Here is a 9039-nt window from a genome sequence, read left to right on the forward strand (position 1 = left end):
AGAAGCGATATTGGTCTAAAACTACTACACGTCGTGGGGTCTTTTCCGGCCTTACGGAGCAGCGAGATATGAGCCGTGGTGGACTGGGACGGAAAGGGGACAGATTCTGAAATTGAATTAAAGGAAAGGAGCATAAGGGGCGCTAATTGTTCTGAAAAGGATTTATAAAATTTAGCGGGGAGCCCATCGGGGCCAGGACTCTTATTGCCAGGAGTGTCGCGAATCACTGCCAATAAATCCTCCAGTAGAAACGGGCTCTCCAAGCTATTGATTACAGAGCTATCGAGACATCTAAAAGGTGAGGGCATTGAAGGGTACCCCTCACCCGAGCTAGGGGGCTCAGCAGGTATATTATATAACTTTGAATAATAGTTGTGGAAGGTATTTGAGATGTCTGGGGTGGCGTAAAGTAATTCGTCACGTGAGTTCTTAATGCAGGGGATGAGGGTGTGTGCTCTCTCCTCCCTCAACGCGTTTGCCAACAGTCTGCCGGGTTTATCCCCAAACTCGTAAAACCTTCCCTTTCCCACCTGCATTAGACGTTGATATGAGGAATCAAGCAATTTTTTAACCTCGAACCTAGCTCGTAAGAGGGCTTGTAAATTTGTGGCCGATAAGGCTCGCTTGTGGATGAGCTCCAGTTCAGAAACCCTATGGAGGGCTTTTACTATATCCTGGGCCTTTTCTTTCTTGATTCGGGACCCGTGCTTAATAAAAATACCTCGTAGGACACATTTCAATGCTTCCCACTTATAAGGGGCTGTGTCATCTACCGAGTGGTCTTCCATGAACCTTGCAATATAGGTTTGGATATCAGAAACACAAAGCTCATCCGGTAGCAATGACTCATTCAGCCGCCACGACCCTCTAGGGGTCGAAAGAGAGGGGATCTCAATCGTGCAATAAACCGGCGCATGATCTGACCACAATATGTTATCCATTCTCGTGTGTTGGATCCAGGGGAGCGCGCTATGTTGTATTAGTATGTAATCAAGACGACTATAGGAATCCTGGGTGTGGGAGTAGAAACTATAGTCTCTGTCCGATGGGTGCTGTATTCTCCAGGTGTCAAACAATTGAATGCGCAATAAAGCTTTTTTAATACGTTTAATGGTAGAGTATGCAATGCTAGATTTCCCCTTTGAGTTGTCTAAGGTACGGTCTAGGGTGACATTAAGGTCACCACAGAAAATCACTGTACCCTGTATCAGGGGAATCGCGACGTTGATCAAACGGGAAATAAAACTGTCCTGTCTTTGATTTTGGGCGTATGCGTTAATTATTGTGAAGATGTGGGTCCCCACCCTTAGCGAAAGAATTATAAATCTTCCAAGACTATCTGTCGTGCACTTTAGGATCTGATGTGGGAGGGATTTATGGATGGCTATCGCCACCCCTTTAGAGCGGGAGTCAGGGTTGTCCGAGGACACCCACGTCTGGTAATATTTATTTTTGAGAATAGGGGCATGTCCTTGTTTGAAGTGTGTCTCCTGGAGACACGCTATCCTCACCTTCCTTTTATGGAGATGATACAATATCTGTGACCTTTTCTCCGGAACATTGAGGCCCCTGGTGTTGAAAGAAGCAATGGTTAGGTCCGCCATCTATAAAAGAATAGGATATTAGAAATATATAAGAGAAGGGATCGAACACGATCAGCCCAGCCGCTGAAGATAGAAAGAAAAGAAGACTTAAGGAATGCAGAATGTAGCGGGTAAGAAAGGAAGAGAGAGAAGAGAACAATAAGAACAACAGGCAAAAAAAGCCTAGCACAACAAACTAAATCTGAACAAACGTTCCTAGGGAACATATCCGCCTCATCTAGGCAGGACAGGGGATCCCAACCTATTTGGGGAGAAAGGATGTCAGACATAACCGAGCAGAGCTCCATATAAACTAAAAAACATTAAGGATAACCATAGACACCGGTAAAAGTGACAAGTGCTTATATAGTACGGGCTATGAATAGACTGGAATGCAATGTGTGGAAGCCCAGCAACTCAAAATACTGTAAAATACTGTAAAAAGTATGTCATATAGGTGTATTCAGCTATTAATTTCCTCCATATTGGTTACCGCGGACGGCCCGCCCTGCGGCCCCGTTCTCCTCTTGGAGGCAACCTTCTGCTGGACTCGGAAGGGGGAGTTGGTCTGGAAGAGGCAAGCCGTTCCCTGGGCACCCAAGGCTGGAGTAGAGTGGTTGGCCAGGCTGCAATAGAGATTGTTGGCAAATTCAGACTCTCAGTAAAAGCCGGGAGGTCCTCTGGGGAATGTAGGACCATCCATCGGGAATCTTTCTGTACCGAAAGGGAAAATGGAAATCCCCACCGGTAAACCCCTCTCTTTTAGGACATCAAGAAGGGGCTTAAGAGTCGCACGTTGGACCAGAGTGTGCCGTGAGAGATCTGGCATTATGCGGATAGTAGAGTCCTGCTCTGTTTTTAATAAGCTATAATAATAGCAAAAAATGCTGCCAGTTAGTGGCATCCAAAAAGTGGCTGTTGTACTCCATTTGTGCCCCACTGGTGCCAAGCTATTTCTAGCACCTCTGCATTACACCCTCATGCACATTTTGCAACGCTATTTTTATAGCAAACTCAGGGAATTCCTTCCTGCATTTCATCATTAGGAGGGATAGAAAGTGAGGCTTCCTTTACTGTCCTGGTACACACAGAACACGGCCACTGTACCCACCTGCCCACTTTTGCCACGCTATTTAATTTGCCCAAAGAGCTGACACTTTTTCTGCCATTCTAAAATTGTCTGGAATACTAAGTTAGTGTTCCTTTGCTGCCAAGCAAGGTACAACACCTGTGCATTCTACACTTCTTTCCATTTCTGGAACGCAATTATTAACTGCAGGTAGTCCAGCCAATCTTTCACGAAGGTGCAGGCGTGGATATAATGTTGCCTTCATCCAATGGTGGTTCTCTCGATGTCTGACAGCTCAACAATACCATCTGTTTCCACTTCCAAAACAAGTGACGACCGGCCAATCACACTCCCGCTTACGGGTAAAGGGGTGGAAGTTCATCGTGAAAAAGCATGTGTGACTGCTGTCCCCACAGTCACAGAAGATGAAGAGCACGCAGATGCACTTGAAAGGGAAGGCGGTGGTTGCACAGCCCCGCTTGGCCGCATTGTAGCACAGTGAAATTCCCTTTGCGACTTATGCTTCATTTTAAGTCTTGTATTTGGTGGGATCCACAGTATGCAGCAAAACCACGCAACATGAAAAGCACTGTTTGCAGTTGGGTTCATAAATGATTCTTTCACTTTCCCAAAACAAACAATAAGAACCATGCATTAAATTGAAATAATAGAACAATCTATTCAGTTGCCTACTGCTTGCTAAGCCCTCTGTGTAGCAGCAGTAATTGTGTGTTTGTGTGTGTGTGCGAAGACAACTTACTAGTGGCGCATCACAAGAGCTTCCCAGTTATCTACCTAAACATAGACAAAACACATCAGCCACCCGGAATACCCTTGTTAGCTGAAGCCTCACAGATAAGGCAGATGATAACAGTGTGAATGCAAACCACACAGCTCTGCAACACAGTCATGTAAATCTTGAAAAGCAACATTCAATGCAAACATGTGTCGCTGTCCCTCTATGATTTAAACTGTACGTGACAATTTGACAGTGCAGAGGCAGCAAGTGTGATTGTCTATATAGTCGTCCTACCCAGAACAGATATGTGTTTTCATAATAAAACAAAGTGTTGCGTGCACGCATTACTGTCTGGGCACAGCCTACCGTACCCGGGTAATGTGATGTCCAGTTGCCATAAATACAGACTTTACTTTCTTATCATGGTTAACAGTATAGACAGCACTGGAAGAATGTTGGTCTGTGGCACAGAATGCTGCTCACTGGCATTACGGTACTCCTCACCAAACTCCAAAATGACTCCCCTCACAATTGAGCGAAGTGTTTCCGCGGTTGCTCCTTCCTATGTGCCGATTTACCCCAGCCACAGCCTAACTCCAGTGTTTCGCCAACTGAGTATGCTCTGCCTGACTGTGTCATTCCTGAGGCAAAGTCTTAATTTTGGGCTACAGCGCATGCTCGTTTGGACTGTGCCTGAGTCATTCTGCGACCTGCGGCTCAACACACTTACACAGGGCCCTGGTGCTTGACTCATTCTCGGGAGGCCACTAAAACTAACTGCACCAAACATCAGCCCCAGGTGTCCCCTTACACTGCAGTGGCGGTCCCCACTGACCGCAATACCGAGAGTGGCGTCACGAAAATACATATAAAGAAGCAACCTAAGTGTGACCAGACTCTTCCTCCACATGGAGTCCCTGAAGGTAATGTACCAACACAACACCTGTGGGGCTTCACACTGACTGAGAAAAGCCTCTTTGCACAGGTACTTGCACTCCGTGCCGGGTCTAAGTCCTGTGTTGTGCCTAGACAGCATGCTGAAGCGGATAGTGTTTTTTTCAGAAACTGTATTTCATGCTACTGAACATGCTCAGGCACTTACTGCATCAGAGGCTGGGTCGGGTAATGAACTCTTTGGCCCTGCCCCTGATGTGGGGGGCCCATATAGACCACAGGGCATCAGGTGTCCTGACAATTTGGCCAGGCCACTCCCAACTGGCTTGCAGAGGGCTGCCCCTATGACTTGTCACCTCATTGTTGTTGGTCAGACGATGACTGTTGAGGTGTTTTGGTTGGGGCAGCCATGAGGTCTTCATTCAAGTGGCGGCGGTTCAAAATAGGACGCTAGTTATGCCACTCATGACGTGTCACTCTGCTTTTGTCTCCAGGAGGTGCACTGTGGTCCACCCTGGTTTCAGGCGGACCCAGGTTATAAAAGGGGCTGGAGCCAAGAAGAAGGTGCCCAGTCTTCTATTATGCGCCGAAAGAGCACACCTCCATGTGTTGAACCCATTGTGGCTTTAGGCCGGAGGTAGGCAGGGATAGGTCATCGATGCAGGCCGCCACCACAGTTGGTAACGCAGAACGTTTAAGAACAGCTCCTGTCCTACCAGTCCTGCTAGTGCAGCCCAGTGGCATAAACAGGCCTGCTGCGCCTGCTGTCCACAGGTGTGTCCCCTACGCACACGGACAGCGTACTCAATGGCCCCTGTGTTGTTAACAGGGAGTTCCGGGGGCTGAGTGGTCGTGTGGACCCTGTCACGCTAACAGGGCTCCAAGTCTCCAGATCCGAGTTGCGTCTAACTCGGTTCAGGCTACTATTTGTTTGAGAGTCAATCTGCTCTGTATCCTCCACCTAACCTTCCAGTTGCCAGCCTCTCCTTTTCCATCTGTGAGCACGGTGGACACCGAATGGCGATTGGGATATCTACCTTTCTCTTTCTTTTCTTCTTAATATTTTTTATATAGCGGTAACATAGTATATACCACCTTATCCAAATCTGCCAGTCCCCCCATACCAGATGTTGTTTCTTCAGCAAATGTTAATGTTGCTTAACCACCAAACCCATGGACACAAACTTTTTTACCCTTTCCAACACACCTGTTCCCCTTTTCACCAGCATCTGTCCTTTTTCAACTCAGTTTGTATATGACCAAAAATGCAACTCTGCAGAGACACCGTACTCAACGCCGTCTCAGCACAGCAGCCAGCCCTCGGTCCCTCAGATGTGGACAAGTAAGACCATTTCCTCCTATCGATGAAAAAGCGTTGAGATTCACTCTGTGCACCACTGGTGTTTAGTGGAAAAACAGATGTAAGATTGCGTAACACCTTCTGCTGATACTCCTGCATACGTGCGTCCCTTTCTATGGCAGGAGTTATTTCGCAAAATTTGTGTTGTACCAGGGATCTAACAGTGTGGCAACCTAGTAGTCAGCATGACTTAGAATTCGTACAATCTGAGGGTTATGTTGTAGGTAGTGCAGCAAGAAGGCGCTCATGTGTCTTGAGCATCCAGGAGGACCAAGTCCTTGGTGTGTTGGTGGCGGAGAGGTGAGAATCGTGCCTCCTTCCTCTGCCCTCTCCCCACAACCTCGCACAACCAAAATGTGAGCAAGCTCTCACTAATCTGCTGAGTCTTACATGCCCATCGCCAGTTCGTCCTCAAGGGCCGCAGACTGTTTAGCATCATTGTCGCACATGGCATTCCTTGGCTGCTGGTTGAGTGGAGACAACCATTGATGAAACTCGGTCTCACACTACAGAGCTAACCGTCCACAACTTCTCAGCGGTGTCTCACATTTCCCCTACATTTCAAAATAAACATTTGACCGCCTGATGGCCTTGAGCTCTGCTGCCAGCATAGTAAGGAGGTGTGTGGCATTCCTTGGGCGCAGTTACAAGGAAGGGTGGCCTGACCACACAGGGTTTGGGCTGAGGTGCAGGAACAACACGAGGTTGATGAGGCAGATGCAGTGGAGGAACTTGTACATACAGAGGAAGGATTGAAACACACAACTCGTGGGGATGGCAAGACTTGTACAGCAGACCCTTCTCCATCTCGCACCATAGTTACCCAGTGCCCAGTCAGCGACATGTAACGCCCCTGTCCATGCTTACTGTTCCAAGTATCTGTGGTGAAATGCACCCTGTCACACACAGAGATTCTCAAGGAAGCGGTGATGTTGTGTGCAACCTGCTGTGTTAGCGCGGGCACCCCTTTCTTGGAGAAGGAGTGGCAAATGGCCATCGGCTCTTGGGGCACTGCAATGGGCATAAGGTCTCGAAAATCCTCGGTGACAAAAGGGTGTAAAGGCAGCCTTTCTGTAGCCAACAAGTTTGAGATTCTGAAACTATACCTCTTAGGCATGTCATGCACTTTGAAAATCATGGAAAAAACAGCGAGGGGACTCCAACCACAGTCTCCCTTGTTGCCACTAATTGGGCCACACACACCCCACTTGACTGTCATCAGTTGATCCCCCTTTTCAAAATGAAAAAGATGCTTTGCATGAAGCACTCTCAAAAATACGCGTGCCTTTCGCCTCCCCTGGATGACCCAGGGGAAGAAAAGTCCTCTGAGAGCCATGACTTGTTCATTTTGTTTCTTTTACAAACACAGCGAGGGGACTCCAACCACAGTCTCCCTCATTTCCACTAATTGGGCCACACCCCCCCCACTTGACTGTCATCAGTTGATCCCCCTTTTCAAGATGAAAAAGATGCTTTGCATGAAGCACTCTCAAAAATACGCATGCCTTTTGCCTCCCCTGGATGACCCAGGGGAAGAAAAGTCCTCTGAGAGCCATGTCCACATTGTCAGTGGACAGATGCGTGTGCTTATCTGCCAGCAGACCCCCAGCAGCACTGAAGACAGGTTCCGAGAGAACGCTGGCTGCAGGACACGACAAGATCCCCAAGGCGTATGTGGCGAGCTCAGGCAATTTATCCAGATTGGAAGCCGAAAATGAGCAGGGCTCAAGTTGCACAGTAATGGCATCGATGTTTCCTTGCATATACTCATATATCTGTGTCTCCTCCTCTTTTTCCTTGTCCAGCTCTTTTGTTTTCGCATGAGTATATGTCCTTGTCAGTTTCCCATGTGTGTGTGCACTTGTGCCCTAGTTGCAAACAGGATGTTTTGATTTGCATCAAGCACATTCCAAATCCACAAGCATTTACTCTCCCCAGGATGACACAGGGGTAGTAAATTCCTTGTGGATCCATGACTTGTTCATTTTGATGAACGTTAGTCTGTCCACATTGTCACTGGACAGACGCGTGCGCTTATCTGTGAGCACACACCCAGCAGCACTGAAGACACGTTCAGAGACAACGCTGGCAGCTGGACACGACAAAATCTCCAAGGCGTAACTGGAGAGCTCTGGCCATTTTTCAAGATTTGAAGCCCAAAATGAGCAAGGCTCCATTTGCAAAGTCATGGCATCAATGTTCATTTGGAGATACTCCTGTATCATCCTCTCCAGACGTTGTCTATGTGTCAGACTTGTTGTCTCTGGTGGCCTTGCAAAGGACGGTCTAAAAAAATTATGAAAAGATTCCATAAAATTGCTGTTACCAGCACCAGATACGGTGCTACTGGTACGGGTAGACTGTTGAAGATGACGAGACCGTCCCATGTTTGTCAAGTTACAACTGGGAGATTCACTTCCTGCACCTGCACGGTTGTTTGGTGGAAAAGCCGAGCTAAGATCGAGTAACAGCTTCTGCTGATACTCCTGCATACGTGCGTCCCTTTCTATGGCTGGAATTATGTCACAAAATTTTGACTTGTACCGGGGATCTAATAGTGTGGCAAGCCAGTAGTCATCATCACTTCTAATTTTGACAATACGAGGGTCATGTTGGAGGTAGTGCAGCAAGAAGGCGCGCATGTGTCTTGCGCAGCCATGCGGACCAAGTCCACGCTGTGTTTGTGGCATAGAGGTGCTAACCGTTCTTTCTTCCTCCGACATCTCCCCCCAACCTCCTTCAACTGAAATTTGACCAAGGTCTCCCTCATCCGCTGAGTCTTCCATGTCCATGGACAGTTCGTCCTCCATTTCTTCATGTTCTCCTGCCCCTTCCTCAACATTTCGCCTGCTACCATGCGCCCTTGTTGATCCCTGTCCCCCATGGTCCCATGACTGCCGTGTTGGTGATGATGAACATCTGGACCTTGGAGATTTGTTGTGTCTTGCGCATATGAATCCTCCTGCAGCTCCTCCCCTTCCTGTTGTCTCACCCCCTGACTCCGAATAGTGTTTAGCGTGTGCTCCAGCATGTAAATGACTGGAATTGTCATGCTGATAATGGCATTGTCAGCGCTAAACATATTCGTCGCCATGTCGAAACTATGCAGAAGGGTGCATAGGTCCTTGATCTGAGACCACTCCATCAGGGTGATCTGCCCCACCTCTGCATCTCGTTGGCCCAGGCTATACGTCATGACGTATTGCACCAGGGCTCGGCGGTGCTGCCACAGTCGCTGTAACATGTGGAGAGTCGAATTCCAGCGTGTCGCCACATCGCATTTCAGGCGATGAACCGGCAGGCCGAAAGACTTCTGGAGCGATGCAAGTCGCTCAGCTGCGGCGGTTGAACGGCGGAAGTGAGCAGACAGTTTTCGTGCCCTGGTCAGAAGGCC

This window comes from Anomaloglossus baeobatrachus, chromosome 2 (assembly GCF_048569485.1).
Source record: "Anomaloglossus baeobatrachus isolate aAnoBae1 chromosome 2, aAnoBae1.hap1, whole genome shotgun sequence".
NCBI classification, from domain to species: domain Eukaryota; kingdom Metazoa; phylum Chordata; class Amphibia; order Anura; family Aromobatidae; genus Anomaloglossus; species Anomaloglossus baeobatrachus.